Source organism: Hemiscyllium ocellatum, chromosome 4 (assembly GCF_020745735.1).
Source record: "Hemiscyllium ocellatum isolate sHemOce1 chromosome 4, sHemOce1.pat.X.cur, whole genome shotgun sequence".
NCBI lineage: Eukaryota > Metazoa > Chordata > Chondrichthyes > Orectolobiformes > Hemiscylliidae > Hemiscyllium > Hemiscyllium ocellatum.
This window is the reverse complement of record NC_083404.1, coordinates 28871715-28891016: the sequence shown is the minus strand read 5'-3', so window position 1 is coordinate 28891016 and position 19302 is coordinate 28871715.

Here is a 19302-nt window from a genome sequence, read left to right as displayed (position 1 = left end):
TGAGGCGTTCTTCCTCCAGGCATCAGTTGGTAAGGCAATGGAGATGGAGGAGTCTAAGGAACTGCAAGTCCTCGGCAGAGTGGGAGGGGGAGCTGAAACATTCAGCCATGGAGCCAATGGGTTGATTGGTGCAGGTATCCCGGAGATGGTCTCTGAAGCGCTCTGCAAGTAAGCTTTTTCAATCAAGAACTTCGAACACCTCTTCCACCGCCTCTGCCTCTGAGCTTACTTATTCAATCAAGACTCCCGCCCACCTTCAAAGGACCTCTTTGCCCGCCTCCAACACACCCCATCCACCTGGACACCCCGCGCCGGTCTGTTACTCGCTCTCGACCTCTTTATTTCCAACTGCCACCGAGACATTGACCACCTCAACCTGTTTACTCCCTCCCCAACTCCAACCTCTTACCCTCACAATGCGCAGCCCTCCACTCCCTCTGCTCCAACCCCAACCTCACCATCAAATCAGTAGATAAAGGGGGTGCAGTGGTAGTCTAGTGCACTGATCTCTACACCGCTGAAGCCAGATGTCAACTCGAAGACACCTCCTCCTACCGTCCCCTCGACCATGACCCCACCCCTCCATCACCAAACCATCATCTCCCAGACCATCCACAACCTCATTACCTCAGGGGATCTCCCACCCACAGGTTCCAACCTCATAGTTTGGGAAACCTGCACCGCCCGATTCTACCTCCTACCCAAGATCCACAAGCCTGATTACCCCATCCAACCTATCATCTCAGCCTGCTCCTGCCCAACCGAACTCTTCTCCACCTACCTCGATACAGCCCTATCCTCCCTGGTCCAGGAACTCCCCACATATGTTCAGATACCAGTCATGGCCTCCACCTCCTCCAAGACTTCCGTTTCCCCAACCCCCAACACCTCATCTTCATCACGGACATCCAGTCCATTTACACCTCTATCAGCCATGACCAGGGCCTCCAAGCACTCTGTTTCTTCCTCTCCCCACCAGTACCCTTCCACTGACATTCTTATTCGTTTGGCTAAACTGGTCCTCACTCTCAACAATTCGAATTCTCCCACTTCCTCCAGACAAAAGGGATAGCCATGGGGACCTGCATGGGCCACAGCTATGCCTGTTTCTTTGTCAACTACGCAGAACATCTTCTGCAGTTACATTAGCACCACTCCCCACCTCTTCCTCTGCTATATTGATGACTGCATTGGTGCCACCTCGTGCTCCCACAAGGAGGTTGAACAATTCATCAACTTCACCAACACATTCCACCCTGACCTTAAATTCACCTGGACCATCTCTGACACCTCTCTCTCCTCCTGGAACTCTCCATCTCCATCAAAGGTGACCGATTCAACACTGACATTTTCCCCAAACCCACCGACTGTCACTGCTATGTGGATTACACCTCCTCCCACCCTGACGCCTGCAAAAATGCTTTCCTTTATTCCCAATTCCTCCAATTCCGCTGCATCTGATCCCAGGAGGACAAGTTCCACCACAGAACACACCAGATGGCTTCCTTCTTTAAAGACCGCAATTTCCTCTCCCACATGGTTGAAGATGCCCTCCACTGCATCTCATCCACATCCCGCACCTCTGCCCTCAAACCCCACTCCTCCAACCACAACGAGGATAGAACCCCACCCCCCCCACCCCAGTCCTCACCTTCCATCCCACCAACTTCCATATACATTGCGTCATACTCTGCTATTTGTGCCACCTACAAACGGACTCCATCACCAGGGATATATTTCCCTCACCAACCCTTTCTGTAAAGACTGTTCCCTCCACAACTGCCTGCTCAGGTCCACGCCCCCTAACAACCCACCCTCCCCTCCTGACACCTTCCCCTGCCACCGCAGGAATTGCAAAACCTACACCCACACCTCCCCCCCACCCCCACTCACCTCTGTCCAAGGCCCTAAAGAAGCCTTCCACATCCATCAAAGTTTCACCTGCAGTTCCACACATGTCATTCATTGTATCCGTTGTTCCTGATGCAGCCTCCTCTACATTGGGAAGACTGGACGCCACCTCGCAGAGCGCTTCAGGGAACATCTCCGGGACACCTGCACCAATCAACCCCACCACAATGTGGCCCAACATTTCAACTCCCCCTCCCACTCTGCCGAGGACATGGATGTCCTGGGTCTCCTCCATCACCACTCCCTCGCCACCCAACACCTGGAGAAAGAACACCTCATCTATTTCCTTGGGACCCATCAACCCCTTGGCATCAATGTGGACTTCACCATTTTCCTCATTTCCTCTCCTTCTCCTTACCCCAGCACCATCCTCATGACCTGTCCCATCTGTCAATCTTCATTTCCACCTATCTGCTCCACCCTTCTCTCTGAGCTATGATCTTCACCCAGACCTCCATCCACCTATTGCAGTCTCAGCTACCTTCCCCCCAGTCCCACCCCCCTCCCATTTATCTCTCCACCCCCGAGGCTCCCAGCCTCATTTCTGATGAAGGGCTTTTGCCCAAAACGTTGATTTTCCTGCTCCTCAGATGACCTGCTGTGATTTTCCAGCACCACTCTAATCTTGACTATGTTTCAATGAGCTCTATTCAGCTTTGAAGTGCTAGCTCAGTTGTGTGCAATCTCCTCCTGCAAGCTAACATGAAAGGAAAACATACAAGGGTCTTACCAAGTTCATTGAACCAGAGAATCATTGAGTCATAGAAACATACAGCATGAAAACAGATCCTTCAATCCAACCCTTCATGCCAACCAGATAGCCTAACCTTACCGAGTCTCATATGCCCGCACTTAGCCCATAATTCTCTAAACCCTTCCTATTTATATACCCATCCACTTTAAATGCTGTAATTGTACCAGCCTCCACCACTTCCTTAGGCAGTTCATCCTGTACACGCACCACCCACTGCATGAAAAAGTTGACCCTTAGGTCTCTTTTAATTTTTTCTCCTCTCACCCTAAACCTACCCCCTCTAGTTCTGTACTCCCCCATCTCAGGGAAAAGACTTTGCCTATTTACCCTATCCATCTCCCTCATGATTTTATAAACCTCTGAAAGGTCACCCCCTCAGACTCTGATGCTCCGGGGAAAACTGCTCCAGCCTATTCAGCCTCTTGCTATAGCTCAAACCCTCCAAACCTGGCAACATTTCAATTTATGCAAGCATTTAGACATTCTGCTGTCCTATTCCTGTCATACTTTGGAACATATAATCAAGAGTGGAAAATTCAGCCCCTCAAATATCTTTTGACATTCAAACAGATCATGGTCAAACTGTACCTCAACTTCATAATATCTCTTCATATCCTTTGCCTGCCAGTCTCAACCTTCATCATTTCTGTAAGTTTATTTGTCACTAAATGCAAGAAGAAATACTAAAGCATCAAACACACATATTAGAAATATGAACTGAGTCCAAAAAAAAGCATTATTTTTTTAAAAAAATATACAGAACAGTCTCTGAGTTGTTGTGAAGAGTAGATAATAGAATTTTGCAGCTATTACATGAGATAGTGTGAGTATCAATGATACTAGTAATTGAGCAGGCAGTTTTGAGATTCTTGGGCTTATTTCAGATTGACTGAAATTCCTTTGTCCTGAATCTTTATGGTAGTGACTGGCCGACAGCATTTAGTGTGAGTGAGTCATTGTTTTCCTATCTTTACCTGCTGGTCCTGAGTGTATAATGGCTTTTTCAAACAGCAACCTTCACAGCAATCTAATTTACACACTAGTACATTAGGCTACTGATTTAGACAGAACCAAAGAGGTAGTCTTGGTTGTTAACTTTTTTGTATATGTCCCTGGAAGGGTAAAACACAATAACGTTCGACAGAGATTGCTTCCTGCTGACAGAGGCAGGGAGTGGGGATTTGGGAGAGGTGCAGGGAGCCTCATGTTCCGCTACTTCTTTAGTCTTCCTGTTTGAAGGTTCTCCTATGCATGCATGGCATTTCTTGGATCTGCACAGAGCTATGTTAAACAATCTTTGAACTTACACATGTAGCCATTGCTTTTTTTAAAAACTTACTTTAGAATTAAAAGTTTGATGTGTTTGTAAATACTTTGGGATCCCAATGTGTCATCATGATACCTCTGCTCCTATAGTGGACCCAATGAACAGTGCATACCTTTAGAAAATATTTGCATGGATAAAGACAGACCATTAAGCTCAGTGGGTCCCCATCAGAGCTTATGATCGGCACGGTGGCACAGTGGTTAGCACTGCTGCCTCACAATGCCAGCGATCCGGGTTCAATTCCCGCCTTGGGCGACTCTCTGTGTGGAGTTTGCACATTCTCCCCGTGTCTGTGTGGGTTTCGTCTGGGTGCTCCGGTTTCCTCCCACAATCCAAAAAAAAATGTGCAGGCTAGGTGAATTGGCCATGCTAAATTGCCCGTAGTGTTAGGTGAAGAGGTAAATGTAGGGGAATGGGTCTGGGTGGGTTGTGTTTCGGTGGGTCGGTGTGGACTTGTTGGGCCAAAGGGCCTGTTTCCACACTGTAAGTAATCTAATCTTAAGGGCGGCACAGTGGTTAGCACTGCTGCCTCACAGCACCAGAGACCCAGGTTCAATTCCTGCCTCAGGCGACTGACTGTGTGGAGTTTGCACGTTCTCCCCGTGTCTGCGTGGGTTTCCACCGGGTGCTCCGGTTTCCTCCCACAATCCAAAGATGTGCTGGTCAGGTGAATTAGCCATGCTAAATTGCCCGTAGTGTTAGGTAAATGGGTAAATGTAGGGGTATGGGTGGGTTGCACTTCGGCGGGCCGAAGGGCCTGTTTCCAAACTGTAAGTAATCTAATCTGCTCCCAACCACCTTCATCCAACTCATTAGTATAGCCTTCTATCCATTGCTCCCCAAGGGCTGGCATGGTGGTTCAGTGGTTAGCACAGTTGCCTCACAGTGCCAGGGAGTTGGGTTCAATTCTACCCTTGGATTCTACCCTACTGTGTGGAATGTGCACATTCTCCCTGTGTCAGTGTGGGTATGCTCTGGTTTCTGGCATAAAGATATGAAGGCCAGATGGATTGCCTTGCTCAATTGCTCATAGTGTTTAGGGATTTGCAGACTAGGTGGGTTAGCCATGGGAAATGCAGGGAGAGGGTTGGGGTCCGGATCTCTTCAGAGCATTGGCATGGGTTGAATGACATCTGTGTTGTGGGGCATCTAATATTGTGTGTTAATATAACTTTCCTTTAAATACATTGTAGCTAGTTCCAGGATTGGGCACACTGTGATCTGACAAACTGCACTGTTTTGTTGCCATCTGCTCCTTTCGGCTTCAGTAGGTAGACAGATTGACAAGCACTATCAGGCTGTGAGGCAGGAAAAGAGGCAGGCAAATTCATTTGACATTTAACATTTGACAGTAACTAAAAGCACTCAATCCAAAGAGTGCTTTGAATTCTAATGGGGTTCTCCCAATCCCCTGCTAGAACTTCAGTACAACAGGCTGCTAGAACTTCTTCCTCACCACCTTGAAGAAATATGAACATATATTACAACCTTATCCACAGAGATTCAAAATTACCTGCAGAATTATGAGTTACATATCTATTGTTATGGCAAACCCCTCAGAATATCAAAACAAGAAAAAATGGTTTTCTTGTGCCTTTTATGTGACAGAAGCATAAGCACACAGCCTCACTGTTGCAATCTAGGGAATCACAGCAGCCGCCCTGAATATGATAAGGCCTGGAAAATAGTAACCAGACAAATGGCCAGGAAATGTACTTCACTAATATTAGCGGCTTTGCTTGAATACCTCATCTGGGAACCAGCTCTGCTGACAGTGTGGCACTTACTCAGGATTGCACTGGAGTGTGCTCAAGTCTCTAGTATGCGGTTTGCGCTCACAATCCTCCAACTCATAGGTGAGAATGCCATCAGCTGATTTACTGCTGTTCAGTCTAAATTCTGCAGTGTGCAGTAACATAGGGCAATCAGGCAACTTACAGCTGTTATAGCCCTCCCGTTGACACAAATAAGGTCCGGGGCTCAAAAAGGGAAAAAAATCCTCAGGGAAGTGTTCATTGGTAGAAAATGAGTGGAAATGTTTATGCTCCATGGTTGTACACAGTCAAGACACTAAAAGCAGACAAAAAATTCACCCATGTTGTTGTTATTTATTTTCTCTTCTCTGTTAGATCAATCATTCAGTCATTCATCTCCTGAGAGAATGAAACATTTTCACAGCATTGGCAAGCCAGAGACTCTGGGGACAGCAAGTGACTGCAAAGGAAAATTAGATCAAAGAGTGATGAAAATCTCTCAACTTGAAAGTTAAAACACATAATTCTTCCTCTCTTCATCTTCATCAGTGAAAAATGTTTGAAGAAGTACACTGTTACAAGTGGTGAGATCGATATGGTGGATAAAATCAGATATACATTCAGCAGACCTTATTACCATTTATGAAATAAGCAAAATTAGGGCTTGATGATAACTTGTGCATACCAGGGCATGATTTGAAATTTGCTATCATTATGACTCATGTACATTTGACATTGGTGTGAATGATTCAGCGATTAATGTTGTTCTACTTTGCTGCGATTTGAGAACTTTGTAGACAGAACTTTGACTGTTCTTTCAAGTTGCAACTATTGGAGTCTTTGTTGAAATAAGGCATTCCTGTGTTTGAACTAGAGGCTGTATTGCCTCAAGAACCCTGAGGGCACCCTGGGCCAAGATACAGACAAAATCAGCATGGCTCAGCAGTTGAATTATTTTGGAAATTTAAAATGCTGGATGCTTGCTACTTTATTACCTTTTAAAAATTGATCACAGAGAAAAATGAACAAACGTTTTCATCCCTGCAGTAGAAATGTTTTTATCATGGCTCAGCTGAACTGTGATATACAAAAAGACCCAGTTTTGCCATAATTTCAAAATGTATGATTCATTACAGTGAAATAATTTGATGCTGTCCTATCCACGTAAGGACTTAAAGGAAGCCTTGAGAAAGTTACCACTCTGGTAAATTCACTCACTTCCCACTCACAGTGAGACTCACAATCCAAGGGAGTATTATTATTACCTAATAATGCTGATTCACTAACCCTTAGATGCTTCTGCCCCTGGGATTGTTGCAATGATGAATTTACAGATGTTTCTCTGGTTCAGTGAGGTTCTATCGGAATTTATGATATTCATCCAAGTTGTTGATGAAATCTCTTTGTCAAATCTCTTGAAGCAAGCTGTTTCGCACTGGTTCCAATCAGGTCACAAATAGTGAACTCGATTTTTTAAAAATGAAAACCCACTGTTTCTGTGCCTCCTGACACAGTCTGTTTTTTGTGTGGTCTTTTGGTGGGGTTGATGAAGGCTGTTTTCATGCATCAATCTTTATTAAAAATGAAGAATTTGTGACCACGGTGGTCAGGGGGTGGTTTAACCAGCTGATGAGTTGGAAATATTATGAATAATAAATGTAGAATGGTTTGACATCTTTAAATGTCACTTTTTGATAGTGCCTTGCAATGTAGATGTGGTTTTAATGCAATGTTTCATCGCAAGGATTTGTCCTGCAAAGTTAAGTTAATCCTTACTTTGGCCACAATTTTGTGTTGTCATGTATTAGAATGTTTTGCCAATTACTAGAAGTTCCATAATGTATTAAAAACATTCTTTTAAAATTTCTGTCAGCCTCTAGTATAAGTTTTGGTGCTATGTTTTAAATTGCCTGACAGTTCTGCTTGTTTAGAAGAGAAACTGGAGCTTTTGAAAACTAAACTGTTTCTACAGTTATACATAGATCATACAGGGTGAGTGACTATAGGGGATATATAGAACATGGAGATGGCATGGGGGAGTCTGAGGTGGCATGTGATGTACTGAAATTTGCATTCTGCACTAACAACACGTACTAGCAGAGGGAGTCTAGAGAGAATATAAAGGAGCCCATATTTTCATAGCATGTGTATTGACTCTGAATGCTTCTTACTAAAAGTTACTGTTACTTCCCAGAAACCTCATAGGGTGGCATGAGCATAACAACGGTCTGTGGGCTGGGATTTGGGGGCTTTAAACCTATTGGGAGCTGGGCTGTTTTGTTGGAGAACTAAAGCAGATCCTCTAACTGGCCCAAGTTCACACCCACACTCCATGTTTCACAAATGGCCACTTCCAACTAGAAGAGGTCAGGTGACACAGACACAAGGGAACACCATCGCCTGCAAGATCCCCTCCAAACCATTCACCATCCTGACTTGGAAGGGGAGGCATTGACTTAGTGGTATTGTTAATCCAGATATCCATGTAATGCTGTGGGGACATGGGTTCGAGTCTTGCTTTGCCATTGAATTCAATAAAACCCTGGAATTAAGAGTCCAATGATGACCATGAATCCATTGCCAATTGTTGGGAAAACCCATCTAGTTCACAAATCCCCTTTAGGGAAGGAAACTGACACCCTCACCCAGTCTGCATGTAACTCCAGATCCACAGCAATGTGGTTGGCTCTTAACTGCCCTCTAAGCAGTTAGGGATATACGAACTAGACAGTAATACCCACATTAGAAAAAAAGCACTGTTCTGTCAGTGTTGCTGGGTCAAAATCCTGAACAGCAGTGGTTCAAGAAGATAACTCACCAGCATTGTCTCAATGACAACTAGGAATAGGCAATAACTGCTGGCTCAGCCAACGACACCACATCCTGCGACTGAAGAAAGGAAAACACTGCTCTGCAAATCTGACTTCTTTGCGAAAGTGCAAAAATCCTGGGCAAAGCTTCACATGGATTTGCACCTTGGAAAGATCAAATGTGCCCGGAACATCTGGATTTTTAATTATCTTCATCAGTTCATCTTTTTTTCTTTATGTAACAACAATTAACCTTTATTATTAACATCATCTTTTGTTTCACATATATAAAGAGGTTTCCACAGTTCTGGCACAATAGACTTCAGGAACCATTTAGTCAAGAAATTGTAGCTATCCACTAAGTTCCACAGAAAGCGTTTTGGCAGCAACAAATATAAAGTAGTGACTTAGGGCAGTTTTCATAGAAAATTGCACTTTTGGTAAGTCAATGTCAATTGGCAGTGTAGTCTTTCTCATTGTGACAGAAGAAACATTCAGTAATGACTCCATAAAGTATCTCCACATATAACCAGAAGTACCCCAGACTTACGCTGATCCTAGCTAGATCAGACTAAACATCTGTGTAACACACTGAAATTAAATAGCCCCATCCTGACCTAGGATACTTACAATCTTTGGACCTCACTCTACCATTGCCCTATTTCATAAAATTACTTTTTTCTAATTATTTGCTTATGAAGTTAATCTCTTCCAGTTATGAATCTTCCCCTGGAGCCTGTCTAACCTCCAGATAGTGCAGTACTCTTTAAAATAAACGAAATTAAACAAATGAATCACAAACTTGACATTAAACAAGTTGTAAATCTTGTTTAAAACTAATCTGCGGTGTGACTCTCCCTTATAGCAATACTTGGTCAGTAACACAGGCTGCCAAACAGTTGGTTAACCTGCGTAAGTAATCAAAACTAATAACATTTATTAAAAATTCACAGTGGGATAAAGTGAGAGTATAGCATGACACACAAACACAATGATTCAACCACTGAACTCCTGGAGCTGCTAGCATTAGCATTACTGGCTCTAATTACATATCTCTGACCTCTCCATCTCCATTAATGACGACCGACTTGACACTGACATTATTTACAAACCCACCGACTCCCACCTGGATTACACCTCTTCCCACCCCACCTCTTGCAAAAATGCCATCCTGTATTCCTAATTCCTCCGCCTCCACCATAGCTGATCCCAGGAGGACCAGTTCCACCACTGAACACACCAGATGGCCTCCTTCTTTAGAGACCACAATTTCCCTTCCCACGTGGTTAAAGATGTCCTTCAAAGCATCTCGTCCACATCCCGCACCTCCGCCCTCAGACCACACCCCTCCAACCGTAACAAGGACAGAATGCCCCTGGTGCTCACCTTCCACCCTACCAACCTTTGCATAAACCAAATCATCCGCCGATATTTCCACCACCTCCAAAAAGACCCCACCACCAGGGATATATTTCCCTCCCCACCCCTTTCTGCCTTCCACAAAGACCATTCCCTCTGTGACTACCGGGTCAGGACCACGCCCCCCCCCTACAATCCACCCTCCCATCCTGGCACCTTCCCCTGCCACCGCAGGAACTGTAAAACCTGCGCCCACACCTCCTCCCTCACCTCTATCCAAGGCCCTAAAGGAGCCTTCCACATCCATCAAAGTTTTACCTGCACATCCACTAATGTCATTTATTGTATCCGTTGCTCCCGATGCAGTCTCTTCTACATTGGGGAGATTGGGCGCCTCCTAGCAGATCGCTTTAGGGAACATCTCCGGGACACCCGCACCAATCAACCACACACCCCGTGGCCCAACATTTCAACTCCCCCTCCCACTCTGCCGAGGACATGGAGGTCCTGGGCTTCCTTCACCACCACTCCCTCACCACCAGACGCCTGGAGGAAGAACGCCTCATCTTCCGCCTCGGAACACTTCAACCCCAGGGCATCAATGTGGACTTCAACTGTTTTCTCATTTCCCCTTCCCCCACCTCACCCTTGTTCCAAACTTCCAGCTCAGCACTATCCCCACGACTTGTCCAGACTTGTCCTACCTGCCTATCTCCTTTTCCACCTATCTACTCCACCCTCTCCTCCTTGACCTATCACCTTCATCCCCTCTCCCACTCACCTCTTGTATTCTATTCTACTTTCTCCCAACCCCCACCCTCCTCTAGCTTATTTCTCCACGCTTCAGGCTCTCTGCCTTTATTCCTGATGAAGAGCTTTTGCCCGAAACATCGATTTTGCTATTCCTTGGATGCTGTCTGAACTGCTGTGCTCTTCCAGCACCACTGATCCAGAATCTAATTACATATGCATCATTCTACAAGCATAATGGAAGTCCTATCTGAAGTCTCAAGAAAACAGCATTGATTTTGTTGACAGTATGCTGTGTTATCAATGAACCTGAGATTTCTTAAAAGTTTGGGCAGTCCTCCAGTATTCACCTTCCATTAGATGATATCCACAGCAGGATATTCTGAATGTGTTTGTTAGCTGTCCCAGTTGGCTCTAAGAAACAATGACAGACGTAGTTTTCTTCTTCAGACCTGAAATGAACAGTAACTTTTGTCTCTCTTCAGATGTCTGATGATATTGGAATGCTACAGGCCTGCAACGTCATTCCTAGAGGCCACTTGGCTTCTTACTGTTTTCAAACTGTGTGTGTGTGTGTGTGTGTGTGTGTGTGTGTGTGTGTGTGTGTGTGTGTGTGTGTGTGTGTGTGTGTGTGCATAAAGCAAAGAGCCTAATTAACTGAAACTTCAAAAGAATTTACCCACTAAATAGTTGTGACAATTACAATATCTAGCTTTGCTGAGTGTGGTGAACAATAGGAAACAGAGTAAATCAAGGAAATAAAAACTAACATCCTAAGTGGCAATCAGTGGCAATACTCGATACATTTAACACTGATATTGTGGCTGATCATTGATAATCTGAATATGAACAAACTGGAGTCCCTTTCTATTCAAGAAATTCAATGGTGGACAATAGGAGCCCACAATATAATACAGTCACCATATATTGTTTCATGAAATCCAGAAAATCCATGTTCGAATGAGGTCTTGCTCCTATGCTGGAAGTGACTTAAATTGGATAAACTCCTTATCTCTTTTGAAAGTGGTATGGGTGACTTAATATTTGCAATCTAAGGTGGATTCTTGGCTAATGTTGTAAAAGTTACATGTTGCAGCTTGGATAAAAGCTGACTTTCACAGCAATGGGCAGAGTAACTCGATTATCTGACTGGGGCTGGAAGTCCTCCTACAGAAAGTGTTACTTCTCTCCAGAACTTCCAAGGTGATATAAAGTTGCCAGAAACTGAGTGGCTAAGTCTCTCAAAATCTGCAGGACCCATAGAATAACTGTAAGCACAATAACTTACAAGTCTTATTCTTCCTTTATTCTGCCCAAATCTCTATTTCTTCTTGTTTTGCTTTTCTCCTTCATGTACACTAAGGTGGCAAAAAGCTTAGAATCCCTATAGGAAAGTGCAGGCAGGTCAATAACATATAAAATGTTCTATGAACCAGAGAAGGCCACATTGTTACATTGAGAAACTGCCGAGTACAACAAAAGAAAATGAGAATATGTGGACAGGCCTCAGAACCGATGTAGAACCATTTATTGCCTAATTTTCATCATATTTCTTTGTTACTACATCAAAAATGAAATTAGACTAGCGAAGCCTCTAACAAATCTGTTCTGGCATTCCTTAATTAACTAAATAGAAAATGGTGGTATATTGGGAAATATGGATGTACAAAGAGATAGAATCAGAGAGATGTACAGCACAGAATCAGACCCTTTGCTCCAACTCATCCATGTCCACCAGATATCCTGGATAAATCTAGTCCCATTTGCCAACATTTGGCCCATATTCTTGTGAACCTTTCCTATCCACATACCTGTCCAGATGCCTTTTAAATGTTGTAATTGAATAAGCCTCCACTACTTCCTCTGGCAGCTCATTCCATACATGCACCACCCTCTGCATGAAAAAGTTGCCCCTTAGGTCTCTTTTAAATCTTTCTCCTCTTACCTCTTAAGTCTATGTTCTCTATACTCCCCAACTCAGGGAAAAGACCTTGTCTACTTACCCCACCCATGCCCCTCATCATTTTATAAACCTCTATGAGGTGACCCCTCGACCTCTGATTCTCCAAAGAAAACAATTCCAGCCTACTCAGCCTCTCCCTATAGCTCAAATCCTCCAACCTGGCAACATCCTTGTAAATCTTTTCTGAACCCTTTCAAGTTTCACAACATCCTTCCGATAGGAAGGAGACCAGACTTGCACGCAATATTCCAACAGTGGCCTAACCAATGTCCTGTACAGCCACAACATGTCCTCCCAACAACTATACTTAATGTACTGATCAATAAAGGAAAACATACCAAACATCTTCTTCACTATCCTATTTACTGCAACTCCACTTTCAAGAAACTCCATGGTCTCTTTGTTCAGCAACACTTTTCAGGACCTTACCATTAAGTGTATAAGTCCTGCGATGATTTGCCTTTCCAAAATGCAGCACCTCACATTATTTCTAAAGTAAACTCTGTCTGCCACTCCTCAGCTCATTGGCCCATCTAATCAAGATCCCGTTGTACTCTGAGGTAAACATTTTCACTGTGATCTGGGTGCCTTTGTATACAACTCAATAAAAATAACTGGTGGCAATATATTGCTTAGTGGTTAACACTACTGCCTCACAATGCTAGGGACCTGGGTTCAATTCCACCCTCAGGCCACTGCTTATTTGGAATTTGCACATTCTCCCCATGTCTGAGTGGGTTTCCTCCCACAATTCAAACATATGCACATGTTCAAACTTCTTTTAAATATTGCAACTGTACCTGCATCTGGCAATTCATTCCACATACGAATCACGCTCTGTGCTAAAAAGCTGCCCCTAAGGTCCCTTTTAAATCTTTCTCCTTTCACTTTAACATTATGCCCTCTAGTTTTGAAATCTTCCACCCTTTGCTATTCACTCTTTCTATGCCCCTCCTGATTTTATAAACCTCTATAAGGTCACCCCTCAACCTCCTACACTCCAAAAGAAAATCATACCAGCTTATCCAGCCTCTCCCTACAACTCAAACTCTCCAGTCTCGGTAACACACTTGTAAATCTTTTCTGCACCCTCTCCAATAATATTCTTCAGAGAACAGAATAACAGGGTTGGACAGACTAGTTGCACAGGGGACCTTTCCCATGATTGGGGAGTTAAGAACTAAGGGGACACTGTCTTAAGGTACAGAATAGGCAATTTAGGACTGAAATGAGGAAATATTTCTTCTCTCAAACCATAATGAAACTGTCAAATTTGCTACCACAAAAAGTTAGTGAGGCTCGTTTGTTGAACATATTCAAGAAAGAGATTGATACATTTTTAGATATTGAAAGCATCAAGGAGAACAGAGAGAAAGCAGCATTATGGTGTGATAAAGGTTCAAAATGATCATAATTGTTACGACATGGGGTAAACCCTCCTGCTTAATTTGAAATCAGCAACACAGAAAAGATTTATCCTGTGCAGTGATCTGTAAAGATTCGAGTGGCCAAGGACTATTTAAAGTAAAAATTACAACTTCATTTCTTAAAGTATAACAAAGTATAAGTAACTAAGCACTATTTACAATTTCTTTCTCTAACCTATCTTTTACCTTTCCTTCTATAATACTAGTCCAATAAAGCTCCCAATTAAAATTTACAAAACAACACTTCTTATTTCAAAACCAGGCAGCTGTAGGTTCTTGTCTTCAGATCTTCATGTGTCTTCTTTTCTCCTTGTTAGGAATTTCTGCATCACAGGCTACTGATCGAAAAGGTACTTTTAAGAGAGATATCTTTTCAAGCAGTCGGTTTCATGCGAGGACTTGGCAGTTCTCCTCTCAACTGTTCAATTTCCTCTGGGTCTTATACCGCAGAGCATCGGATTGTGTCATTGACTTTTAAGATTGTCAATATATTCAATTCAAACTTGATTGGAAATTCATATTATTTTCAGGGTATAATTTAAACTGACTGGCCAAATTCGAATTTGTTTTTGTCTCCAGGCAATGAGCTAAGCAAGTTGTTCAACCAAGTGTAACATATGTTGTTGCCTTGTTGGGAACACTTGGTGCTGTGTCCGGTAGTTCTGTTGCTTTTAACTCTCTTAAAGTACACCCACATCTTCATAACACCTCCCCCTTAAGAAAAAAATGAACCATCATAATGAAAAGATGGCTTCATTTATTTTTTTCTACCTTTAAACATACTACCCTAATGTACTGCTAACTTTCATGTAAGTTCTTCTTAACCTCTTCCCATATACCTAAATATAATACATATGTAAAACATTAAATAAAGAGAAATCTCATTTAAATTCTATCAGTTAAGTCCGCGATGATGCATCTGCAATTACATTCTTCTGACCTGCAATATGTATGATTTTTAAATTAAAAATCTCTAAGACTCCAACAAAACAGTCTCATATTCTTATCTTTAAAACGTTCTAAGGATGTAAGCAGATTGTGATCATCTCTGACACATTGTTTGTGACATACACATTAAAATATTGTAAGGCCAATACCAAACTCAATAGTTCCTTTTTGTTCGTGGAGTATTTCCTCTGGTGGATGTCGATCTTCTTCGAAGAGTAACCAACAGGCAGTTCAATCCCAGTTCAATCTTCCTGTAGAAGTACAGCTCCAACTCTTATGTCACTAGCATTGATGGCGACTTTAAAAGGTTTTGAAAAGTTTGGTGTAGCTAAAACTGGTTTGGTGGTTAATATTGCTTTCAAATGGTCGAATGCCTCCTGATATGGTTCTGTCCATCAAAACTTTGTGTTCTTCTTCAGCAAATTGGTTAACGGTGCCACTACACTGCTGAGGTTTGGAACAAACTTCCAATAAAATCCACTGAGTCCTAAGAATCAAAGCACCTCTTTCATTGAGATTGGCTGTGGAAATTCCTCGATGGCCTTCGTCCTTGCAATCCGTGGGGTCAACCTTCCGTGACCGATGTTACGTCCCAAGAACGTCACCTCTGCTTTCGCAAATTCAGTGTTGTTTAAGTTAGTCGCCAGTTTTGCTTCTCGTAGTTATTCAAAGAGGTCTGCCATCTGTACCATATGATCTTTCCAGGACTTACTAAAGATCACTACATTGTCCAAATAGACTGCACAGTTTGTTAACCCATCCGCAATTCTGTTCATGAGTCTTTCGAACATGGCGGGCATGTTCTTCATTCCAAAATGTATCACTTTAAACTGATATAGCCCATTTGGAGTCACAAATACAGAAATTTCTTTCGCCGTCTCTGATAAAGGTACCTGCCAGTAACCGTGCATCAAGTCCAACTTAGTGATGTAATTGGCTTGTCCGACTTTCTTGATACAGTCCTCCAATTTAGGAATTGGATATGAGTCTGATTTTGTAACAGTGTTGGCCTAGTGATAATCCATGCAGAATCATTGAGTCCCCTCTGGTTTGGGAACTAAGATGATGGGCAAACTCCACTCGCTCTGGCTTGGTTCAATGATGTTCTCATCGAGCAGGGCCTCCACCTCCATCTGGACCTGTCTGGCTTTGAGAAGATTAAGCTGTTGGGGTTTTGTTTTATCGGAGCAACATTCCCTACCTCCACTTCATGTACAATAACAATAGTCCTCCCTATCTGATTCTTACATGCGTCCTTATACTGCAGTAACAAATCTTTCAATTGCATTCTGTGCTCCTGAGACAGATAGCTTACTAACCTATCCCACTCCGCAAGGACTTCTTCATTTTTTAATCTATTTTGAGGCACCTCAAAATCCACATCATCTGGATTTGATTCCTCACTATGCGGGGCAGTAACTAACATCTGTTTCTCCAGTTCTTTCTCTCTGGTGTAATACGGTTTCAACATGTTCACATGACATACCTGACACCTTTTATTTCCCTCTGACACCTTTACTAAATAGTTCACCTGACTCAACTTTTTCTCAATTTGATCGGGAACACTAAACCTGGCTTTGAAGGAATCTCCTATCACTGGTAACAGTACTAACATGTCATCCCCCTCGGGAAAATATCTGAGTCTCAGAACATTTATCTGCCACTTGCTTCATTCCCTCTTTAAGTGCTGTTTAGCTAACTCACCTAATCGATTTAATTTCTCCCTCACCTCCAATACATAATCTAATTGTGAGATCTCTGACTTTGGTCCAGTCAATTAATTTTCTTTAATTGATTTCAAAGGGCCTCTCACTTCATGACTGAATATTAACTCAAAGGGAGTGAACTGAGTAGATTCATTTGGGGAATCTCTAATGACAAACAATATGAATGGGATACTTTTATCCCAATCATTCAGATAATCCTGACAGTATGCTCTCCACCTGGTCTTCACGGTCTGATGCCACCTTTCTAAAGCTCCCTGGGATTCAGGATAATACGCAGTGGATTTAAAGTGCTGTATTGCTAAAGAAGCATAACCTCCTTAAACAGCCTCACAGTAAAATTTGACCCTTGGTCTGACTGAATCTCTCTGGGTAGCCTATACCATGTGAAGAAAGCTACTAACTCCTCTACTACCCTTTTTGCCTTCATACTCTGTAATGGAGTTGCCTCCGGAAATCTGGTTGACACATCCATAATGGTTAACAAGTATTGGTTCCCACTTTTAGCTCTCAGGAGGGGACCTACACAATCAATTACAACCGCGTGAAAAGTTTTCAAATGCAAGAATTGGCAACAAAAGTGCTGGTTTGATTGCCTGTGGCTTACCTACTATTTGGCATGTATGACACGTACATCAAATGTTAGCCACATCCTTGTGCAATCCAGGCCAATAAAAATGTTTTTGTACCTTAGCCTGAGTCTTTCATAACCCTAGGCGACCTCCTACAGGTAGTTCATGTGCTACCCGTAACACCTCCTGTCTGTATGCTACTGGCTACACAATCTGGTGCACTTCGACCCATTTCTCCTCTGCACTAACCTGCTGTGGTCTCCATTTCCATCTGAGGATTCTATCTTTCACATAATAACCCTCCGGAATATTCTCTGCCTCATTTTCAGAGTACGCATTCACTTATATATCATTTATTGTCTTGTCTTGCTGTTGCAAGTCCCTTAGCCTTTCAGGACTAAACACATCTGTCTGACCCTCTGCCTGTTCAGGTTTTTCCTGCACCATTACTTCCTGCTAACTGAACCTCAACTCCATCATCTTTCTCTTTACTTTTCACTTCGTGCTGTGACTTATGATAGTGTGGTCTGGTTACCACACAGTCTGGGAAAATACCAGGATATTTCTGTTTGAACTCTTCAGTTTCTTGGTCTTCCTTGGCCTTCTCCACAACAAGGGATTTCACTCCCATCTTGGATCCTGCCAAATCATTCCCAAGAACAAACTGAATTCCTGGAACTGACACTCTGTCAATCACTCCCACTGTAACTTCCCCAGTCTTGAGTTGGCACTCCAGCCTGATCTTACATAGGGAAACACCAAATTTCTGTCCATCTATCCCACAAATTACCACACTCTCGGGTAACAGATCAGAAAGAGCGCATATTCGCTCATCCCTTACTATCAGCGACTGGTTAGATCCTGTATCTCTCAAGATTATAACTTCTTGTCCTTCTCCCCCCGTTTTGAGTAAGCTTTACGCACAAAGGCTATTCTTTGTAGAGATCAGGTACTAACTCCATACCTAGCCCCTGCCTAGTCTGTGCACTCTATCGCAGCTCCTCGAGGTCTCCTTTACTACCTTCACTAATGCCACTGGCTTAGCTTATTTTATCATATTTTTCCCCAGAGGGACTTTCTTTAGCGACCAGCACTGTGACTTTACGTGTCTCACCTTCTGGTAGTGAGAATACCTTTTCCCAGTGCCCTTCTGAAACCACAGGCACTGGAATTTTCTGTGCCCAAACCAATACAGTGAAAACACCTGAGGCCTTTCACCTCCTGTCCGCCCTCTTGGGCTTCTTTGACCTGTGGCAAATTCTTACCAGTGTTCTCTACTCTTGGTTTAGTAAGATCTCCCCTTCTCCCAACTTCTATCCCTCACATGATGGAACTTTGGCCAGAAGCTTGTCTTATGCACCAACATGTACTCATCTGCTAATTCTGCTGCACTTCTCACTTCCTGAACTTTCTGTTCCTCCACATGAATTCTTACCATCTCTGGAAGTGTGTTTTTAAACTCCTCCAGCAGAATAATCCCTCTGAGAGTCTCAAATGTCCTATCTATTTTCAAAGCACGCACCCATTGATCAAAATGACTATGTTTAATTCTTTCCAACTCAACATCAGTCTGAGCTGGTTGCTTCTTTGTGTTTCTGAACCGCTGTCTATATGCTTCTGGTACCAATTCACAAGCAGTTAAAATAGCATGTTTAACGTTTTAATAATCTCTTGACACCTCATCTGACAGTGCAACAAATACCTCACTAGCTCTGCCTATTAATTTAGTCTGAACTAGCGTCACCCATAAATCCTCGGACAACTCTATCTGTCTAGCCAATTATTAAAATGAAATAAAAAAAGCTTCAACATTTTTTCTCATCAAAATATGGCAGAGTTTTGACGTATTTATATATATCACTACCTTATTTTTTAATCGCCATCCTGTTAACTTGACTTTGCTGACTGAGTCGCAACCTCTCAAGTTCAAATTCTCTCTCTCTTTCTCTCTCCCTTTCTTCTCTCTGTTTGCTCAGCCATGAAACCTCTCTCTCTCTTTCTTC